The sequence below is a fragment of the Podarcis bocagei genome (genome assembly GCF_964188305.1).
Source record: "Podarcis bocagei genome assembly, chromosome: 15".
Taxonomy (NCBI): Eukaryota; Metazoa; Chordata; class Lepidosauria; order Squamata; family Lacertidae; genus Podarcis; species Podarcis bocagei.
In genome coordinates this window covers 16,491,749-16,515,040 of record NC_138141.1, presented here as the reverse complement: position 1 = coordinate 16,515,040, position 23,292 = coordinate 16,491,749, and the positions used below count along the sequence as shown (strand labels likewise).

Here is a 23,292-nt window from a genome sequence, read left to right as displayed (position 1 = left end):
ATTGGTGTTCAGTAGGGTTTTTCTTTATAGTAGGCCCACTGACTCAAGAATAAAATTGCCTCTGCTGGTGCTGAGGGCACCGGAGGAGAAAGCCTCCCCACCCAACTCCAGAGTAGGAAAGATCACTGCTGCGTGTGCAGGGAAATGCTGCTTTCCCCACCGCAGCATAAGTCACCCATATAAAAAGGACAAAATGGCGCCTAGACGTTCTGTTTTTGGGCCCATAACCTAGGTTTCAGGAGCTATGCGACAAATAGCTTTTAAATCCTAATTTCTAACACTGCTTGAATACCACCCTTTAATTTCCTCCCACAATACATAGGGGTGGCTACCAATTTGGATGGCTTTAAAAGAGGATTTGGCAAATTCATGATGGACCCTGTAGTAGTGAATTCCTCAGTTCAGCTATGCACTGTATGAAGTAGCTCTTTCTTTTGTTTGTCCTGAATCCTTCAATTTACCACTTCATTGCTTGTCACTGGGTTCTAGTGTTACACACTGTACATCATCTTATACACTTCTATCATGTGCACCCTGGCTCACCTTTTCCCTAAACTAAAAAGGCCCCCAGATGGTGTAACCTTTCCTCATAGGAGAGTTGCTTCAGCCCCTAGATCATTTTGGTTGCCCTTTTCTAAACATTTTCCAGCTCTACAATTTCCTTTTTGAGGTGAGGCAACCAGAACTGAATGCAGCATTCCAAGTGTGGTTGCATCAAAATGTATAATGACGTTTTGATATTGGCACTTTTATATTCTGTCCCGTTCTTAATAATCTCTAGCATGGAATTTGCCATTTTCTGACCTGTCACACACTGGGTTGCCATCTTCATCAAGCTATCTACTATGGCCTCAAGGTCTTGTTATTGGTCAGTCACTCCCAGTTCTGACCTCATGAGCATCTATGTGAAATTAGGATTTCTTCCCCAGTGTGTATTGCTTTATTTTTTGCTTATATTGAATTGCATTTGCCGTTTGACTGCCTAGTCGCCCATTCTGGAGAGATCCTTTCATAGAACCTTGTAATATCTTTTCGTTTTAACCAACCTGAAGGATTTGGTATTGTTGGGCAAACTTGGCTACCTCACTGTGCACCCCAACTCCTGAAGATTAATGAACAGGATAAAAAGCAACTGGAGGCGCTATTTCATATGACCCTCCATTATGAAAACTGTCCAGTCCATGGGTAGGCAAACTAAGGCCCGGGGGCCAGATCCGGCCCAATCGCCTTCTAAATTCAGCCCGCGGACGGTCTGGGAATCAGCATATTTCTACATGAATAGAATGTGTGCTTTTATTTAAAATGCATCTCTGGGTTATTTGTGGGGCATAGGAATTTGTTCACCCTCCGCCCAAAATATAGTCCAGCCCCCCACAAGGTCTGAGGGACAGTGGACCAGCCTCCTGTTGAAAAAGTTTGCTGACCCCTGGTCCAGTCCTACTCTCTGTGTCTGTTTCTTAACCAGTTCCTGATCCACAAGAGGACCTTTCCTCTTATTCCATGACTGCTAAGGAGTCTCAGGGACTAAAGCTTTTTGTAAGTTTAAGTGCAAAATGTAAGTTGGATCACCTCTGTATGCTTATTGACACTTTCAAATAAGTCCTCAAGGTTAGCGAGACAGGACTTGCCCTTTTAGAAACCAAACTGCATCTGGTTCAGCAAGGCTTCTTCGGTATGGTTGGTAATTATATCTTTAAAAATGGGTTTCAGCAGTTTTCCTTAGCAAACATTAAGCTAACCAGTCTGTAAGTTCCTGGATCTCCCCTGGATAACTTTTTTTAAAAAAATTGGTGTCACGTTGGCAACTTTCTAGTCCTCAGGTATGGAAAGCTGATCCTTGGGGACAGGCTGCAATACAGATCTTCCTATGGGAGAACTGAAAAATAAGTTTCTACAGGCTTATCACCTCTAAGAGTTTAGCTCCTGGCACACAATGCCTTTGCTCTGCCCTTGTCACAGTTTAAGTGGATGCCTTAATTAATTAAATTCCCACAGATGGGAGGAGACCTAGGAAGTGAGTGACCTGTCAGCTGCTTTCCTGTCAGCCTGTAAAATTTCTTCATAACAGTGGTCAGCATTTTATTTATTAAGAAGATTTATCTGCCACTTTTCAGCCCTAAAAAGGTGTACTGTAAAGCAATTAAAACATAACAGAATAATTTCTACACAATAAAAACCCTCTGGAGCAGAATAATATAAGAACAGGGTAAGCAAGAGGTGGGAGACACACACACAATTAAAAAACAAATAAGCCCCAAACAAAAAACTAGATAAAGTTAAAAGGTCAGAACAGCTCACTGAAAGATGGAAGGGCAAAGGCCAGCCAAACCTTCCTGGGGTGGAAGTACCACAACATGGGTGCCTCAGTAGAAAAGGCCATGTTTTATGCCTCACCTGAATGAGACTGTGGGGCACACTGCAAGGTCTTGGGTGCTGAGCACAGTGGGTGTGAGGAAGCAGCCCTTCAGATATCATAGCCCCAGATGGCTTACGGCTTTATAGGTAAGAACAAGCACTCGTACCTTGAAATGAACTGGTGGAGATGAAACAGAGCTGGAGTAATTGCTGAAAAGTCAGCTGAATTTTGCTCCAGCTGAAGGTTCAAAGCACCCAGTGAAGCATGTTGCAGTAAAAAACAAAACAAAACACCTTAAAATGCCCTCCCAAGTTTTCACTAAAAGGTGGCTTCACCAGTGTTGTATGCTGAGGCTCTGGAAAGGCTGACTTGTCTGGATTCTGTTAACATTTCAGACATTTATCCACTCTTCTTGAGTGCTTTTCACATTCATTCTTCTGCCCATACCATGTAGTCCACAAGATGTAGGGATGGCCACCAACTTCATTCTTCTGCCTGTCCATAGTCCCTGGTTCCTATATGATGATTTTTTGAGTTCCCAATAACCCTCAAAGCAGCAACCCTACAAAGTTTCCTCCAAGGCTCTGGAAATGTTATTTCTGTACTTTTATTTCATTATTCAGTTAGCAAACAACAATAGATATCTGAACTATGTACAAAAATGTTAGCTTGAGGAGGGTGAGTTCTTCCTGGCGGTTCTTCTGCTTAGGCCTTCCTGCAAAGGTCTGTGGGAGGCTTGTACTTGGCATCAAGTCTGCATAGCGATTCCCTTGTGTGAAGCATGGAATTAGTCTTATAATGTTTAGTACCTGTAGCTCAGCCTTGTCTGCATCAGGAGGTATGGCCTTCCAGATTTTGTTGGGACTTCCACCATCCCTGACCACTGGCCATGCTGGTGGGAGCTGAAATCAAGCAACATTTGGAGGGCCACAGATGTGAAAATGAAGGCAGGCCATTAGGCTTTGTACCCACCCTGTTGTGCTGTGGCAGTTGTGTGTGCCACCAGATTGCTCCTCTCCTTGCCCCTCCCCACAACCTCCCAGTGCTTCCACCATCATTTGTGTGGCGTTTTGGGTTAGGACGTCTAGCATTTTAGCAGCTCTCCATAGTACTTGTTCTGCCTCAACAGGAAAGCCGGGTGCTCAGTAGTTGCAGCAGAGAAATAAATGTTTCAGTTGTGCTATAAATAATGGAGTGGGTAAAGATGTTGTATAAGTGGTGCTCTGGGTTTTGCCAGAAGGTATGTTTTCTTGTGTTTTACCTTTTTCTCCCACCCGCCAGTCCAATACAGAAGGCTTCACACTGGGGACTGATGGGAAAGCAACACCTCGGTTGGGGAGGCAGCAAACTACTGCAGCAGTGCTGAAGTCAGTGGCCTGGCCTCTAAGGTCAGGGCTATCCGTTTTAGAGGCCATGGAAGCAGCTTTTCGTCCCTTCCTCTGCCCCTCCCTGCCTGATAGGAAAGAGGACAATTCTCAGGGTTGCTGTTGCTTTCTTAGCTGAGCAAGTAAGGGCATGGTGGGGACAGGCGAGGCTATAAGTCCAGCCATTCCCTTGAGGCCAGGAGGCCTGTTTGTTGGTAAAAGCAGTGCCTGCCTGTGGAGATCTTGAGGACCAGAGTTGTGTGACTCATGGACTGTTTTTCCTCAGCAGGTTCATATTATAGGGATCTGCAGTTTGCTGAGTATCTTCACATTTCCAAAAGTAGTAATAATAATGAAAGAATGGACTAGCCCCTTAAAGGTTACAATTTCCAGTGATCTGTGACATGGAGCTAACAGTTGAAGCAGCTCTATATGATCCACAACAGTCATGAAGAACTCCCCTGGCACCAGAGGGTATATCCATTTTGTGCATCAATCTGACAGAAAAGTGTCAAAGGTGTACAAGAGACCCAGTGTGGCTCTGTAGCTCCAGGGCTGGCCGAGAGCAAGGAGTTTTGACTTCTGCCTGGTGTGGTCCCCTCTCTTCTGGGGGGTAGCGACTGTTGTACTTAGAGGATCCCCAAATTTAGTTTGTGGCTGGGAGTTTCATCAAGAGCTGGGATGGGGAAATGTCCTTCTCTCCAGCCCTTCTACCCTGTGAAAGCTCCTCACCTATTGGCTGTCCTGAGTCACTTGCGTCAGCTTGTGAGTGAGAGGGATTACCCAGCCTCATTGCATCCTATGCATAGATTTTCTCCAGCTTTCTTGTGCTTCTACATAATGGTTGCCATCTTTCCCAGCATTCTCTCCTGACCAGCATCCTCAGGTACATATTCAGACAGCAGGTGAGCCCAAGCCCAACACGGAAGGGTGGGGGGGGAAGGAGGAGGTTCTTCTGGAGAGGTGGTCTCACAAAGAGCTTTTAATAGGACCTGTCTGTCAAAAAGACCTGGTTGCAGCTGCTGTGTGGTAGGGAAGAGAGCAGAACATCTGCCTAGTTTGGCAGCCGAGCAGATGCTGGGAAAGACCTGTAATTTGGTGTTAGAAGATATGGTTTCCAGAGAAGAAGTCCCAGGTTCAGTCTCTGGCATCTGCAGGTAGGTTAAGAAAGGCCTGAAACCATAGAGAGCCACTGCCAGTCAGGGCAATAGTAATTCCCATAATCTCTGACTCTGCAGTGCTGGCTGCTCTGGCTGATGGGAGAATAAGGCTGTTTTCTATGCTCTCTTTTATGCTGCCACCAATATAGCCTTTCAGTTCCAGAGGAGGAGGACCCTGACGATCTGAAGGCATAGGGGTGTTTAAACGCTGGCCTTCTACCAGCCTTGAACTGCAGCACCAAAAAAGTAGGCTGGTTCAGTCTTTGAAATGGGGACACTGATCCTGTTTAGCCAAGCTCACAGGAAGGGAGTCAGAAGCCTTTCATCAGGTAGTGTCTTGGTGAAACAAAGGGTCTCATCCTAGACAGGCAAAGTCACATCCAGAGAGATGACAGTGAATCGAGTCGTACCTGTTCAGGGAACCGTAGCACAGAACTCCGGGCGGGTCTCAGTGAACTTAGGCTGGCTGGAAAATAATGGGTCTCTGCTGCATTAGGCCCAGCTCTTGGAAGGAGCTAGCTGGGTGCCTTAAAGTGCCCTGTGCTAGTTTTGGATCCTTTGGCTTCTATAAGGGGAGGAGGGGAGCTGCTGCCGGGGATGGCTGGGAGGGCAGGGGACAGAGTACAAAAGGTTCTCTAGGGAAAGTTGCCTGAATCTTGTCCTTATCTAAATATTCCTCTGCCCGGTGTAGGACCCTGGGTTCAAGGGGCTGTGTACCAAGCATCTCTGCAGATTCATAGCGGATGGGGGAATGACACCCACTTTCTGCCATCTCCTGGTACAAAAATGCCAATTTGTGTGCCCCTTATCTGATTGCCTCAGCTCCAAAGTGCCATATTGGAAGGGTTTGTCACTCATTTGTTTATTTTCTTTTGCTTGCACAAAGTCTGGATGTTAGTTTGTTTTGTTTTGTTTTGTGGTGGTGAGGGGTGTGTGTGTGTAATTCATACTATTCTAAAAAAGAGGAAAGGATCCAAATGATCCTTTTGCTGGATATGGAACAGCTCAGAGGGTGTGGGTTAAGCTAGTTGGTGCTTCCTCCTTCCCACTGTGCAGACTGCCACTGAATCCTGGGATGACCTCGCTATCTGGGCAATGGGCTTTATGCTTCAAAAGGAGCTTGCTAGAATATGGTGCCCCCAAAGTGTGATACCCAGGCCCTTGCTGTGACAGGACGCCAAGCGTCTGCGGACTCTTGAGCAGGCTGGGACTGGGTTCCTTCCCCACAGCTGTTGCCTCCCTCTTGCTGCTGAGATGGGACGGGGGATGAGTGTGTAGCCCTGCTTGTTCTACCTCTTGTTGGCTGATGGGCTGAAGTGTACCCTTGTCCCAGAGGACCTGCCTCCCTCCCACCGTTTTACACTTTGTTCCTTTACTAATCACCAGAATCCATTTCTGCCCACTGTCCTGACCTGAAACTGCAAAGCCACTGCCTAACCTTGGAGCCCTGAATGTGCCAGAAGGTGCCACAGACAACCAGGCAGCCCTCATTCAGCGGCCTTGCCTGGGGACTTGGCTTCATACTGAGAAAGCAGGGAGGGGGTTGTGTGTGTTCTTTCTATTGCACCCATTGTTCTTTTTCTTTCTTTCTTGGGGTCTGCTCAGAGTCAGGATCAAACCTGCTCTGTTTGCTTCTCCTGGAAGCTCCTTTTTCTGGTTTGGTTTGAGGAGTGAATGTTCAGAGCAGGACTAGAAGTGAGAGGCTGTGATGGAACCTTTTAATGTGAAAGGCAGAGCACATTAATATTTAACCTCTGCCTCTGGGCTGTGGTGCAGATGGACGTGGCTGCAATTTTGCTTGACAGGTGCCACCCTTTCAGAGTCCTCCCCCCACTGCCTCATTTCCTAAGCCCAGATCTTTCTCAAGTTGTGTGGGTGTGTGCACGTGCACACCCACACATGCATATGCATAAGGGTGGGGTAGCTCAGCCTTTCCCATTCGGGCATAGCTTCCTCTGTGGGAGAACTGTACAAGGCTACCTATATCAGAATGCAGAACAGCAGTGGGAAGATTTTATAGGGAGACAGCCTTGGGAAAGGTCCACAGCTGAGTCGGAGGAAGCCGTGTGCAAGATCTCTGGGCACAGAGTAGTATCTTTTGGCCTTGTGCTGCTGAGATGTACAAAGAGCAGGTGTCTGCATTCAGTCTGAATGGTTTTCACTGGTTGGTTTTCCTCTCTCCTTCCTCCTGGCCTGAGGTGGCTTACCCCTGGCTTGAACCTCCCTCCACTGGCCTGCTAGTGACCCAGTGAGAGCCCTCCTGCCTTTGAGACTGGGGCCCTTCCCACCTACTCAGCTGGTCTCCGGTGGTTGGAGGCTGCTGGGACTGGTGGGACAATTCTCTAAAGGGAAGTGTCATCTTTTAAAGGTGTATTGAGGATGGGGCGCAAACCCCATGTGCCTGTTAGACACCTCTGTGCTCTGGCAAAGGCTTCTAGACCCTTTTGGGCTGGATTAGTTAGGCCTGCAAGTGGAGGATTATGCTTATTCCAGTGGGATCGGCTAAGCTTGTCTGTTAAATGCATGTGACCTGAATGGGGTCGTTAGATTGACTGGCCCATAATTATCTTTCTGCCTTTGGTACTGCCCTGGCCTGGTATCATTGCTGTATGCTTGACAATTTTCTCTCTTCCTAGCCTTGCTGTAGAGGGTTCTGTGGGGACATATTACTGATATTTGTAAGCTGCTCTGGGAGTCTTCTCCAGCTTGAAATAAATATAATAAATAAGAGATATAATAAATAAGTTGTCTGGTAGAAATCCATAGTAGTTGGTCCCTTTTGAGGGGAAGGGTTGGGGTTAAAAGAAACTGAGATTTCCCTTTGCTAGACTCTGTGCTCCTGGAGAGCTTGGTCAGCTTTCCATGGATAGATCTTCTGCTCCTATTTAATGCCAGGTCAGTTAAAATGCGTCCATTGTTTATAGACTCTGGTGTGTATCACAGAGGTGTAATAGTGCTGACCTGGTGTGTATTACAGGCTTGGAACCTGCAATAGTGGGCAGGAGTGGGTTGGGGGGGGGGTTGGATAACATTTTCTAGGAGGGGAGATGGAGTTCCAGGTGTTTGATTCAAGATACAAGCTCTTTTGACTGCAGCTGTTCTGTGATAAGAGGGAAGGACAGTTCCTGTAGCCTGACGGGTTCCTTGACTAAGCTGACTGAGGTGGCGTTCAAGACTCCTCCTCCAGCCCCATTACTATCAGCATGCCCATGGAGTCCTCCCTTTAATTTTTTATGGATTTATTTGTTATTAAAAATGTGAAAACACGATGGAATAACTAACATGTTAGAAGCAGCAAGTCTATAAAAGCAGCATCAAAATAAAACAGATCGACAAATCTAAACCACTAAAGTGGTAAAGAAGCCTGGGAAATAAAAATGGGGGTACTTGTCTGGAGCTGGAAAGGCATTGGAGTAGGTGGCAAGGTGGCAAATCTCTCTTTAGAGAGCATCCCAAAACTGTGATGCCACCACAGGAAAGGCTCTCCCTTCCCTTTCACCCCAAAAGCTGCCTCCCGCACCACAAAATATGGGGGAACTTAGCAAAGGACTCCTAACAGGTACGGCTCAGGTTTTTATATGGTTGTCATGGCAATTTTAGACTTGTCCCAGTGTTTGCTGCAGCTCATGAACTTGTTCTGGCTTCCTGCATTGGGCAAAGTGGGAGTGGTCCATGGGTGAGTCTTTTCTTACTCCTTTTATCTCGAAGGGATTTCCAGCTGGTGAAGGTGGTGGTGCTGTGGGGTGTCAGTTCATTTTAAGCTCCGTGTGGATGGCGGATGAGTTAGCATGGCCTGCTCTTGAAGTGCTGGGCTGACGCTGCCAGCTAGGACTCACTTAAGAAGTTGACAGAAACGCTTCTCTTAGTCAAGCATCTCCATGGCTCACTGAAGAGTTGTGGTTAATAAGTCTGCCGGAATAACATCTTGAGTACAAATAGAGCCCATTTTGAAGGGCTGCTCTGTCTGTGGTGGCAACAAGGATCTTTCCAACAAGATGCTTTTCAACATCTACATGCGGCCGCTAGGAGAGATCATCAGGAGGTTTGGGCTGGGTGTTCATCAGTATGCGGATGATACCCAGCTCTACCTCTCTTTTAAATCAGAACCAGTGAAGGCGGTGAAGGTCCTGTGTGAGTGTCTGGAGGCGGTTGGAGAATGGATGGCGGCTAACAGATTGAGGTTGAATCCTGACAAGACAGAAGTACTGTTTTTGGGGGACAGGAGGCGGGCAGGTGTGGAGGATTCCCTGGTCCTGAATGGGGTAACTGTGCCCCTGAAGGACCAGGTGCGCAGCCTGGGAGTCATTTTGGACTCACAGCTGTCCATGGAGGCACAGGTCAAATCTGTGTCCAGGGCAGCTGTTTACCAGCTCCATCTGGTACGTAGGCTGAGACCCTATCTGCCTGCGGACTGTCTCGCCAGAGTGGTGCATGCTCTGGTTATCTCCCGCTTGGACTACTGCAATGCACTCTACGTGGGGCTACCTTTGAAGGTGACTCGGAAACTACAACTAATCCAGAATGCGGCAGCTAGACTGGTGACTGGGAGCGGCCGCCGAGACCATATAACACCGGTCTTGAAAGACCTGCATTGGCTCCCAGTACGTTTCTGAGCACAATTCAAAGTGTTGGTGCTGACCTTTAAAGCCCTAAACGGCCTCGGTCCAGTATACCTGAAGGAGCGTCTCCACCCCCATCATTCTGCCCGGACGCTGAGGTCCAGCGCCGAGGGCCTTCTGGCGGTTCCCTCATTGCGAGAAGCAAAGCTACAGGGAACCAGGCAGAGGGCCTTCTCGGTAGTGGCGCCCGCCCTGTGGAACGCCCTTCCAGCAGATGTCAAAGCGATAAACAACTACCTGACATTCAGGAGACATCTTAAGGCAGCCCTGTTCAGGGAAGTTTTTAACGTGTGATATTTTATTGTATTTTTGGTTTTTATGGAAGCCGCCCAGAGTGGCTGGGGAGGCCCAGCCAGATGGGCGGGGTATAAATAATAAATTATTATTATTATTATTATTTCCCCCTCTGCCACCCTGGAGCTCCATGCAGTCTCATCTAGTCCATGCTTTTCTGTGGTGAAAGCAGCTGTTTCAGCCCAACTCATAGAGACAGTTTAGCAGAGATCTGTGTAGATAATGTTGCTCCAAAGGGCAGACACCTCTTATGGTTTTATGTGGCGATGTTTAATTCTGAATGCATGAGGATGTTTTTTATTTTGATTGTAGGGGGGGAAACATCAAAGTGGTTTACAAAAGGAAAAAAACAATGAAATTATCGGTAAAAACAGGTGTTTGAAACTTTTTTTAAAAAAAAATCCCAATGATTAGGTAAAAGTGGGAAAGTCAGAGGTGATCACTACTCTTGCCAACTCTGAGCTCAGCAGGAGGGTGGGCTGGAACTTGTCCAAGGTGCTCTGAGCACCACCTAGGTGCTCCCTAGCTCTCTTCCATGCTCTGAGCTGGGGAGGGGTACTGTGGTTGCTGTCACGCAAAGTGCAGCACTGCTGCAAGGAAGATTCTCCCCTCCTCTCCCCCTTCCGCAGCTCAGAGCTGGGGAGGAGGGCTGGGGCTTGGCATGCATACTAGAGGGGGAGGGATGCTCAGTGTGGCAAGCTAATGTGTGGACCTCTGCCCTGAAGGGAGAGGCAGCTGTTGCTCTCCACAGAGCTGAATATGGCAGCCCTTCTTCACTCCTCAAAGCTGATGAGTGATGTTCTTCTCCCAGGTGTTGAGATGGACTTCTGTTTGCTTTCTGGGACTCCATATGAACACTTTTTGGGCAGTAAAGGAAGAATTCCATCCCTTGATGGAGCCAACTGCAACACATTTACCTGACTTATTTTAAGACTAGAGCTGAGGGCCATCTAGCAAAACTGAAGATTTAAGGCAGACAAAGTTGTGTGGAGGCACATTGGAATTTCTCTCTCACAAAATGTAGAGATGGCCAACTTGGATGGCTTAAAAAGAGGATTAGAACATTAGTGGAGGATAAGGGAATTGATGACTACTAACCAGGACTGCTGGGATGTGGGTGGCGTTGTGGGTTAAACCACAGAGCCTAGGACTTGCCGATCAGAAGGTTGGCGATTCGAATCCCCGTGACGGGGTGAGCTCCCGTTGCTCATTCCCTGCTCCTGCCAACCTAGCAATTCGAAAGCACGTCAAAGTGCAAGTAGATAAATAGGTACCGCTCCGGCGGGAAGATAAACGGTGTTTCCGTTCGCTGCTCTGGTTCGCCAGAAGCGGGTTAGTCATGCTGACCACATGACCCGGAAGCTGTACGCCGGCTCCCTCGGCCAGTAAAGCAAGATGAGCACCGCAACCCCAGAGTCGGCCATGACTGGACCTAATGGTCAGTGGTCCCTTTACCTTTACCAACCAGGATTGCTATGCCCTGTCCTCAATGCTGGAGGAAGTATGTTTCTGAATACCAGGTTCTGGCAGTCACAAGTGGGGAGAATGCTGTTGAACTCAGGTCCTACTTGTGTACCTTCCAGAAGAGGCATCTGGTTGGCCACTGTTAGAGTAGGACACTGGGCTTGATGGGCCCCCTTTGGTCTGATCCAGCAGCCAGGCTCCTCTTATGGCTTGGCATGCCTTGTCTTAGGCTTTGCAGCTTGGTGTTTGCCTACACCCAGTGGGTGTGTCTCAGCATCTGCTGATTTGCCAATTTGGGCTCAGTGAACAGAATCCCGAGAGCTCGTTTCTGACTGTCAGGTCGGATCCTTGTTGAGGCAGCTGGCGGACAAAGGAAACAAGGCTGAGGGGTTCGTCAGCTAGAGACGGCAGTGGAGGAGGCATCGGTCTGTTGGCCATCACTTCGTGTAGCCGATCACTTCACTTAGCCAGATCCAAGCGTACAGACAGGCCGCCTTCGGGCTGCCCTCCGCTCTCCCTGGGAAGACAGAGTCTCTGACGCAAATAGCTTTTCACGCTCCCTTAATTGAAACTGTCAGATGGGCTTTACCTATTCCTCCCCCCCACTCCTTGGAGATGCCAACATATTAATCCCAGCACAGATATCCCAGCCGCTGTGCAGGATCGATACAGCCAGGTTATAGCTGTGACATTTATATTATTGCAACAGCACCAGCAAAGTGTGGCTGAAGACGGCTGCAATGTGGCACAACTATTTCTTCTCTGGACTGTGTCTTTTGCGGACAATAAAGGAAAATGTGCTGCCACCACTTCTTGTATTTAGTGATGAGATTTATTGGGCATTTCCCCAAGGATCAAGGCGGCATACAACAATCTTAAGAAAACATAGCTGCAATTAACCTACCACTTTTAAAAACAAAATTTCCAGCACCATGTCAGTATTGTGCAGTGCGCTGCTTATTTGGCTATGCGGCATCACTTCTTGTATCGGATCAGGACTATTGGTGTGTAGCACTAACTATGAAATTGCAATTATCTTTAAATTAGCATTCAAGTATCAGAAAGTTTCAGGAACTAGCAAGGAGGTTGTGTGTCTGTGTCTATGCAAACCTCAGATTTGCTGGATCAGCTTGTGTAGATCCTGTGAGATGCCTATATAAAAAGCAGGCACAGCTGGAAAAAGAGAATGTCATCTTCCAGAACTCCCAATGTAATAGTAAATAATAATAATAGAAAAAATTATTTATACCCCGCCCTCCCCAGCCTGAGATGGGCTGAGGGCGGCTAACACCAGTAAAAATTACAGTAAAAACATAATTGGGGGCGGGGGACGGGGACAAAAAATCCAATTTAAAATACAGATTAAAATGCAATTTAAAATGCAGCCTCATTTTAAAAGTAGCCCACAGATCACATAAAGGGAGGGAAACATAAGGCTCAGACTGAGTCCAAACCAAAGGTCAGGCGAAACAGCTTTGTCTTGCAGGCCCTGCAGAAAGAAATCAGAAATCAGAGTGTTCCACCAGGCTGGAGCCAGTATTGAAGAGGCCCTGGCCCTGGTTGAGGCTAATCTGACTTCCTTAGGGACTGGGACTTCTAGAGTGTTGCTATTGATGGACCTTAAGGTCCTCCACATGGCATACCAGGAGAGACGGTTCTGTAGGTACGTGGGTCCTAGGCTGCATAGGGCTTTAAAGGTCAAAACCAATGTTGTCTTAAAGGTGGTGGTGGAGGGAAAATGGAGCCAGGTAGTTTCTCCAGGATGAAGTTACTTTAGAGATTGGCTTACCCCTTGTAGACCTGCCTATTCACTTCAGTTAGCTATGCTGCCACTTCCAGGGGGTTCACTGTGGCTCCATGTCCTTTCCGAAGAAGTTGAACATGGCATCTTATTGCCTTCCTGTTTTTGTTGGCTCCTTTATGGGGGTCTTCACTGAGTGATGACAAACTGAATTACAGGAGCAAGGCTTGGGACAAGGATTGATGTTGGCGTGACAGACTTGCGTGCTGCAAAGTGCTCTACTGCAACTAATTCATGCTTATTCGTTAGCAGTAGAGGGAGTGATTCAGGGTGGATTTTCACATTTCTTTCTCTGCTCTGTGCATCTGAATAATATTTGTGATGGTGTTGCTGCTTCAAACTAGCCAGATGTACTCAGCTTGGTGGCTTCCAGAGAGTTTGCTGGGGCATCATCAAGCCAGTCAATTCACTATTATCTGTTTTTTTGCACCTGTTTCTCTGTATGCGTCTTTAGAATGCCTGTAAGGAATTGGGTTTTTGGAAAAGTGGGAGGCCTTCAGAACAGTAAATCTCCCTCCACCCTGCCTCAGAGATGATAGTGTTGAAGTGCAAAAGTAGCTGGTTGAGGGACACATAATGGGATTTCCTTGCCAAGTGTTATGGGGACTGGACTACTTCTCTGCTGCAAGGAGGTGATGAGAGCAGAGCCCCTCTAAGGGCTCCAGTTCTTCCTCTCTCCATAGGTGCCAACTCCCTGGGGCCCTGGGTGCCTGAGCACTCACAAAATTCCCTATGAAGGGGCTGGGAACCCACAAATTTCAGTGCCCGGGGCATGCACACTGCATGGCACCCATGGCCCCAGGCACCCACAGTCATAGGGCCAAGCTGGCACTTTCGCCTCTCTCTCTTAAGGGACTTCACTCTCTTTAGCTCTTTTTCATAGGTTTGTCCTACCCTTCTTTCTTGCTTTGCTGCCCTGGCATATGTGCAAAACCTGGATTTGACACTGTCTAGCTACACTATTTTTCCTCCTTGCTTTCTAGGCACAGGTCTGCACTTTTCCCATTCATGTTCAAGTGTTTTTTACCTTCCTGGGGAAAGTGGCAGGGCAAGTAAGAAGTGCTCGGACACGGTCTGGGAAAGCCTGTGCCTAGAAAGCATGGGGCAAAAGGTAAGTGTGGATGAGGCCAAAGAGGCATTTCCCATCCCGTTATCTCAAAAATAACATCCCAAATAGTGCTGTAGTGACCTTGGAAAGTGGGGAAGAGTTGGTTTTACTTTTCCCTGTCTGTTTGGTCTCTCCAGCTGCTTTGGACCCCCACCTGCTGCAAAGCCCTGGGCCCAGAGTCTGTCCTTAGTCTGCCTCTGCTGATTGTGATGGATCCGGGTTACAGCTGGGTTCCATAGCTGTTGCACAAACATATGTTGGCAAGGTGCATGTGTGTGTACTTGGAAACTGAGTGACTGCGTGCCCAGCCTTGCTTACTCTCTGAGGTAAGCACAGGGGCAGTACTCAAGTGTCCCACTCTGGGCATGGTGTGTGTCTGTGTCTGAGCAGAATTGGGGTCAGGGGCTGTTTGGAGCTTGGCTTTGCCAGCGATGGTGAGTCTCTGCTCCGCTGACTCCTTCCTTTTCACTCTAGGGCTGTGGAGTGGTGCTTTGATTGTTTTTAAATATCGCTTTCTGTAAAATTTGATTTGAGGAAATGTTTCTCTCTCTCATGCTGTAGGATTGAGGCCGCGTAATCCCTCTTAAATCACATGGAAAAGGTTTGTAGTGCAGTGCGGGTATCAGACCTCACACAAGGGGATTAGCCACGGAAAGTCTCTGGGAAAACCTGCCACACTCAAGGGCTTTTAGCGCAAAGCAGATAAGAGGTAGGACAGAGCCATTTTAACCCAGTTTCTAAGGCTGACAACTGAGCCGAGGGGCCGACTTTAACCCCATGAAGGCTACCGGCTGCTTGCTGCCCTTCTGTATCTCCATTGCTTTGGCACCAAACTGTTTGCTGCTTCATTGTTGGGGCTCACCCAACCAAGGCTCTTAGCTGGCGAGAGTCACTGTCTTTTGGGGGTGATGACAAAAGTAAGGAATATACTAATTTATATGAATAGATAAAAATTCAAGGCAACTTTAAGAGGGGGGAAAGCTCTGGCTCTTGCTGTCAGGATTTACTGTAAAGTATGGGGTGACAGCTGGATTGTCTAGGCCCAGTATCCTGTGGATTGGACCCTCTGCATTTCCCTATGGTAATCTATTGTCGAGAACTGCTGCTTAAGTACATATTTAACCAAAAAATGTGTACATACTTGCACGCATAAAATCTTCTTCCCCATCCAGCTATTGCGTGTATTTAAAAATGGCAGTGTGCCTCTGGGCAAATTAAGATGGTGGCTGGCTGATGGGGTGTCTCAGGTGTTGCAGTCAGCAATTCTATGAGCACAATAAAAATGAATTAGAATGAAAAAGAATGGGAAATGGCTGTAGGTCTGAGTCCTGGGACTCAGTCGCCCTGGCCTATTGCTGTCCATGGGAGGAGGGTGCCCACCAATGCATCATGCTTTTGTCCTGAACACTGGTCTCACCTGGGCCCTGTGAAAGGGCTGTGGTCTCTTTGAGGTGCCACGAGTGCCTGCTGATCTGGGAACAGGCTGCAAGCTTGTTTTGTTCCTTGTGTGTCTGGGCTTGGAACTGTTCCATAGTAGAGCAGAGATCTAGCACAAGTGGTGCTGTAGTGGTGGAAATTATCCTGTAAAACCTCCCACACTCTGTGGGCTTGGTACTTGAATGAAGGCTGACTCTCTACTTGGAGCCTTCTCAGTGAGCGTTTGAGACAAGACAGGTCAAGGATGCCAGCGTCTGCTTTCTCTGGGCCTGCCTGTTCTGTCTCCTGGGAAAGAGTCTCTCTAATATTCTTCCATTATCTGCCCCTCCCCCCGTTGCTTGCCTCCTGTGGTGGGGGCAATAGAGTGGGGGCAGGAGTGTATTTAAGCTGTAGCATTAACTATTTGCTGACGCATGTCACTATGACGCCAGAACTTCCAGGGATGCATTAAGGACCCCTTTTCCATCTGCTGTTCCTTAAAAGATCACCCATCCTTGTATGCTGTTAAGATCAATTACTGCTAAAACCTGTCTGATACTGAGATTTGCCAGATTGCTCCATTGTCAGCCAGCCTCCTCTCTCTTTAACAGTGGGGTGGGTTCCAGCTTGCACAGGGATCAACCTTCATATCCCATGAGTTTGATGTTGCTGCTGGAGGTGTTGAAGGGTTCAGAGGTGAAGCAAGCAGTACTGTGTAGGTAGCAGGTGGGCTTGAACCAGGACTTGGCATGGAGATTTTCTTGCCTTCTCTCATTTTGTTAGCTGGTTTCAACTTTCCTGAAAGAAAGAAAAGGGGGTATATAAATACGTAAATAAAAATAGAACGTGAATATAAAATAAAGGAAGACTTGTGAGACAGCAAAGATGGGTGTCTTTCTGGAGAAGATAAATACAACAGCAAAATACAAAGCACAGTTATCCAGGTATCCTGGATTGTAAATCTCTCCTTTGGTCTTGTTACTTGCCAGGGATGCCCTCTGGGTGGTGTGGGTTGTCCTTTCCTAACCAGGGTGGGCATGCAGGGCAGCCGGAAGCAGCCGGTGCTGGATTTGGGATTGAAACACTCCTCTGCCTGTTCTTCCTTCCTTCTGCTTTGACAGAAACAAAGCCTGGCTGCCTGGCTTATTTGTTTGTGTCAAGAATATTTTGTCCTGCCTTTCTCAAGGCGACTTACAACAAATAGATCACAATTTCACAGTGAGACTCCAATAACAAGAGAAAATAAAGTCAAATACAATAAAACAGAGCCAGGCAGCACTGGTTTGTGTTATTTTAAAAAAATATATGCCAATAAAACATCAACTACTCAGCAAGGCAAAAAACCTGCTGAAATAAAAATGCACTCACTAATCATTGGAAGAGAACAAGCGAAGGGGCAAGCCAGGGTTGCTAAGGCAAGGTGATTTACAGTGTTGGTGTGGCAACCTAGGGGGCTTTGACTCTCCTGTCAGTCAAAGGAGCCTCTTCCCTAGATGGTACACAGGGAAGGACATCTCTCCCAGATCCTAGACAGCAGGCATGTATGGGAGAAGGTGGTCCCTGAGATATGCTGGACCCAAGCCCTGTAGGGCTTCAAAACCGACAATCAATACATTGAATTGAACCAGGAAACAAACTGTTAACTACTGTTTCCGTTGCACGATCCCAGGAGTGAGCACCCACTAGCCACTTTGTTGGTGAACTCTGGAACCACTGATCTTTCCAAAGGCTCTTTAAAGGTAGAGCCTGCATGTAGAGTGTGTTACATTAATCCATGGGCTCATCCAGACTTCCTTTTGCACCATGCTTTCCAGGCACAGATCCGCCCTGTAAAGCTCTGCTGAGCATGGTGGGCTGGTGGGGATCCAGCTACGGCTGCTTGGCCAGACTGCATAAAGCATGAAGTCAGTGGGAGATGCTAACAGCGGTAAGTTCCAGTGATGATATACAGAAGAATCAAGGGGAGAGAGAAGATGCTGGTGTGGAAGATGTGGAGGAAGATGGACGTTGAAATTGAAGGCACTTTTTAAAGATCACACTAGGACGTAGATTGTGGGATACATTGCCCTGTGACTTTTTGTATAAAGCAATTAATAAGGAAATTAATATAGATTATTATTATTATTAATAATAATAATATGAATAAGATTACAGGGGAGAGGGAGAAGATAAGTAGTTTTAGTGTATGATGCTTGGGAAGGCCCCCTTGGGAGTTAGGTCAAGAATGCGCAAGGATGTTCAAGAATGAGTTATAAATGTCTTAGGCTTTTAGTCATGCCGGGAAGTTTTTCTCCTGCCCCTGTGCAGGGTACCCTGACCCCACTGTAGCACAACAACTCCTTAGGTTCTAAGTGGCAAGGCAAAGTGATCAAAAACAAATTTGTTCTGTGAGAGGGGATGCCCAGCATTGCAAATAAGTACTGGGGCTAAGCCCCGGAGGCATACCTGAGAGCTCTCCAGAGCAGTTGAATCAGAAAGGTGGGTCTGGAATATGGGAAAGCAGGTGAAAGTTGCCCAGAAACATAATGAATTGTGTACTCCAAATGATATGTAGTGGGCTAACAAGAATTAGGAAATCAATTATCTCCTGTAATTAGTGTAATGACCTATGCTATTAGAGGTTATTTACACTGGGAATAAAACTCTTGACTATAAATGTCGGCGTGCCCTATCAGGCAGGAAAGTCTGGTGGCTGGCAGGCCTGGGCAGGATTTGGAGGATGGGCTTTGAGCCCCCATAATGCACCAGACACAAAACTCTGGGGACTAATTTGTGGCTCTAGTGTCTGTCTGGTCACTGCCTGGAGGAGGGAGAAAGGGAAGTAGCAACCCCTTTCCAGATTCCTCTTTTTGACTGGAAAAGCCGGAAACTTTGTCTCATGGTGGACTGAGTAGTTTTAGAAGAGGGGAAGACACACGTGTGTGTTGCTGGGCTTGTGGTGGCGGTGCTTGCAGCATTTGGTATTTTCAGAACAGGATCTGGAGCTGGCCTTGTACAGTTTGGCATAGAGCACACTCTTGCGATTATTGAGATATTGAAGCAGCCAGAAGTGGGAGGTCTGCCATTGCCCAGAGGGCAGTTCTATAACCATGGCTCAAACATCACTTTGCATGACACCTTGCAGGGTTATGTAGGCAAAATGGATGGGTCCCTCTCTGCTCATAAGGCAGTTACTATGGAAGCAATGGAGGGAGGTGTTGTTGTTTAGTTGTTTAGTTGTGTCTGACTCTTCGTGACCCCATGGACCAGAGCACGCCAGGCACTTCTGTCTTCCACTGCCTCCCGCAGTTTGGTCAAACTCATGCTGGTAGCTTCAAGAACACTATCCAACCATCTCATACGCTGTCGTCCCCTTCTCCTTGTGCCCTCCATCTTTCCCAACATCAGGGTCTTTTCCAGGGAGTCTTCTCTTCTCATGAGGTGGCCAAAGTATTGGAGCCTCAGCTTCAGGATCTGTCCTTCCAGTGAGCACTCAGGGCTGATTTCCTTCAGAATGGAGAGGTTTGATCTTCTTGCAGTCCATGGGACTATCAAGAGTCTCCTCCAGCACCATAATTCAAAAGCGTCAATTCTTCGGCGATCAACCTTCTTTATGGCCCAGCTCTCACTTCCATACATCACGACTGGAATGGAGGGAGATACAGAAGGACAAAATGCCACAACACGTAATTTGCGTTCACTGCTCCAGGAGAACTTTGCCCTCAGAGTCTTCATACTCTGGTTCTTTCTGAAGATAGGCAAGGGAGGGATGACAGAAAGGTATGAGCCTCCACCTGTCAACCAAAAGGGCCCCCAGGAGCCATTGAAGGCATACATAGTGCAGCTGGAGTGGTTTCATCTGATGGGAGAAGAAGTAGGAGGCTGTTCCAAAATATGTCAACAAACATTGTCTGATCCTGTTCTGGTTCATGTGAATCAGGAATGTCTGCTTGAGCATCTACCACCATCACTATTTCCCTTTGCGCAAAGGCCTCTGGATAATAAAGTCCTAGGTGGGGCTGGGTGACGTACGGTATCGATACATCGTCCAAAATCAGTTTGAAGTCCACATCGTGATAAAAGTTTCATAATATTTGACATGGCGATATAATGCGAATCACAGTGTGGGAATATGGGGGAAACCATGAAGCCAGTAATCACTTCTCTCATGATCACTGCTGTCCTTGTTGCTCTGAACTACAGTGGTACCTCAGGTTAAGTACTTAATTCATTCTGGAGGTCCGTACTTAACCTGAAACTGAGCTTAACCTGAAGCACCACTTTAGCTAATGGGGCCTCCTGCTGCCACTGCGCCGCCGGAGCACGATTTCTGTTCTCATCCTGAAGCAAAATTCTTAACCTGAAGCACTATTTCTGGGTTAGCAGAGTCTGTAACCTGAAGCGTATGTAACCCGAGGTACCACTGTATAAAATAACAGTTGTAACAATATGTTAAAGGTGAGTAAAAATGTATCAGTTTTTAGACCCCTAAGTAGAAGCAGTTGCCAGGACAATACCCCGTTCGCCCCTACGTAGTTACATCCTTATTTCAGAAATTGTGATATATCAGTATATTGTGATGTTTAGCTGGTGATATATCACGTCGTTGAAAGCCAGACATCACTCAGTCCTTCTGGGGACTGAACCTGGGACATTGTCCATGCAAAATATGTGCTGTTCCACTCAACTCTGGCCCCTCTCTGGAACATAGGAAACTGCCCTTTTAGTCCAATATTACCTGCACGGACTGGCAAAATCTGCCCATGGTCTTGAACAGACAAGGGTTTTCCTAATGCTGTTAACTTGAGATGCCTGGGATTGAACCCAGCACATGTAAAGCATGTACTCTGCCACTGAATCGTGACTCTTTCCCCAGTGTTACAAGCCACTTAAGGACAGCCTAAAAACGATTTTCAGTGCAGCAGTACTGCTGCCTGAGTCTGGTGGATACTTTCCAGCTGGAAGTGCATGCTGTGACCTCCAGTGGGGTTACAAGGAGGAATGTTTGGCTGAGGCACTGGGATGTGTAGCCAGACTTCAGCCATACTGGGAGACCGCCTCCCAGTCTTGGTTAGAGTAGGATAGGCTTTAGAATTTGCCAGACTTCCAAGGACACTTGAGAAATAGCATTTATTTCCTCTTCACACGGTCTACTCATTTATTTTTATAGCAGCAACAAAGAATGGGGATGTGGGTACGAAAGAGTTAGCAGGTGTCTTAAGTAATGACACTCTTATATGACATTTCATGGCAACCATTCGGCAGGAAGATTCTTTAGCTCCCATGGATCATTGTTCTCTTGTGATCACAGTGAGCCACAAAAACATTTTCCATTTCAAGCTGTTCCTCCAGTCGCCTCTTGTCTGCTTCTAGGGGTATGACAATAGGATTCATAACATAAACACCCTTTATTTGGGAAAGATCTGGATATTTGGTCCCATCTTTGTAGAAAGCCAGAATATGTCCTGGCACCATCCGTTGCCTGAAGAAGCCTGCCTAATTTTTGTTCCTGAATGCATCCCATGAGAAGCTGGTTGGTATAAGTCAGATGAGCAAAAGGGCCTTGGCAGTTTGATTGGTGCAGCTGCTAGATGCTGAGAAGGTGGGAACCATGTAGGTCTACTTTAAATAGGAAAGAGTTGTACAGAGGACTCTCATTTTCTGAAGGGTCCCACCATGAGTGTGTTCCAGATGTAAAAATTGCCTTCTGGGCGAGAGAATATAATTTTTATCAGCCGACAATTCTGTCCTTTTAGATATGTCGTTCTTGACTCCAGAGGTTATATGTTTCTCTTTAAGTTGGTTAGTATGTTTTTTCTTTTAATGACACATTCTGGTTGGTAAGGCTGAACAAATCCCTTTTCTAGTTCTGTTGAGGGAGGATGGAAGCCTCCCCCCACAACCTCCAGACATATTGTCAGGTGATAGTCCATGACTTCTGACCAGGAGGTGGCGCCATTCAAGATGCTTGGGCACCTAGCATCATTAAATAGCAAGACCCTGTTTTGCTTTCCATGCCCGCCCCATCCATACCACTGGCCATCTTCACAATGCTATATTTGATGTGGCCTGCGAGAGTTATGAGCTTCTGTATGCTTTTGCTAGCTTTTAAAATAAAGATTTATTTATTTATTGCTGATTTTCAACATATTATAAGCACGACAAACAAAGTCCTCTTTTACTCTCCCCCGCTTCCTTCCTCTCGGAACAGACGGTCAATTTATCAAATCCTGTCACATCCTTGTTTGTAAGCTCAGTGGATGCCAATCATTAGAATGTTCATTACAGAATCTTATAAAAGGACACCACATTTCAATGTGCTTTTGGTATTTGAAGTGCCAATCCATTCTAAAGTCCTGCTTAGAAATCTTTGTGGGAGTTATGAGAAAGCTTGATGTTTTTGCTTATGTCCCTCTTTCCCTTGTGAAATAATGGAGTAGCCTTGCACTACAATGGGCAAATATTTTTTTAGAAGTGATATAAGAAAAAATTGGGGTTGGCTTTTGCAGCCCAGCTCCCTATCGAGGGACCCAGTATCCCCATTTTTCTTATATCAGAAGGAATAGTGTCTTTCAGAAAAGTAAATAGTGATGAGGTTCTCCCATTAATTGATCTATTCAAAGTAACTGTATAATGAGACTTGGATCTCATAGCCAACTGTCCCCATTCTCCTGGATTGGTGAAAATAAATGAGCTTAGTATTTGGCTGTTCTTGCGAGCTAAACTTAACAGGTGCTAAAAATGTACAAGGCAGCAGCTGCCTAAACTTGCAGAGTCGTTGCTGACACAGCTAACATTTGTGTGAATGACTTTTTAAAAAAGCCAATAGCAGACTTGGAAACCCTGAGCTTGACCAGGACCCTAGGGTGAGTGGGCATGGTGGCTTTGACACTTGCTGCAGTCCTGATTTGGATCAGGTCCTCAGATGCACTATTTGCATTGTAAGAATCCTTCCCTTGGCACGAATGTGAGCTTTTCCTACAAGCAAACAACAGACTTGGAGCTCCCAATCAAGATTGGAGCACAAGGGCTGAAAAAGTCGTTGACACAATTGCTAACTGTGAGAACAGCATCTTGTCTAGTCTGGCCTCATGTGTTTGGGGATGGCAGCGGGGGAGGCGGAGGTGATAAATTGTGCACTGGTTGCATTGAAGTTTTTGGAACAATCCACCAAGGGACGGCTTGAGGGTATTCCTTCCTGGCAGAGCAGAAGAGCAGCTGCATTCTTGAGCAGCGTCAGCGTCCACTTCTGCTAACTAAGCACACTTGGATGGGTTGTAGGCATTGATGCTTACACAAAAAGAAGCAGGTTCCCTCCTCCAGTGTCTGCAAGCTGAAGGTTTACAGCAGCCTGAGTTTCATGGAGCATCCCAGGGCTGACAGTGGACAGCTCTGAACTTCTCTCTGCTGGTACATAAGCTGTGTTTATGTCTGTATGAATGGACCTCTGCAAATTAAGCACCCCTCTTTCTTTCCTTTGGTTTTGGATGTTACATATTTTTGTTGTAAGACCAGCATTTTCACAACTGAATTCTTTAAGATGCCACCTGAACCTACAGATTTGTTCATTGTTAATCTGTCAGTAAGGCCTAGAACTCCATCTCTTGTCACTATTATTTTCCTCAGTTCTAAATACTCCCTTCCTAAGAAAGTTAGTTCAGGCACAGAGATCTGCCATATATTTTCTGCTGTAAGACAGATGCAGATAATTCCTTCAGCTTCTCTGCAATC

At 46.8% G+C, this 23,292-nt stretch overlaps 1 protein-coding gene across 2 annotated transcripts in view; it reads left to right on the top strand.

Moving 5' to 3' along the window:
• DSCAML1 (DS cell adhesion molecule like 1) overlaps nucleotides 1-23,292 on the top strand; it is a 171,971-nt gene that overhangs the window by 63,227 nt on the left and 85,452 nt on the right. The gene's annotated exons all lie outside the window — the stretch shown is intronic.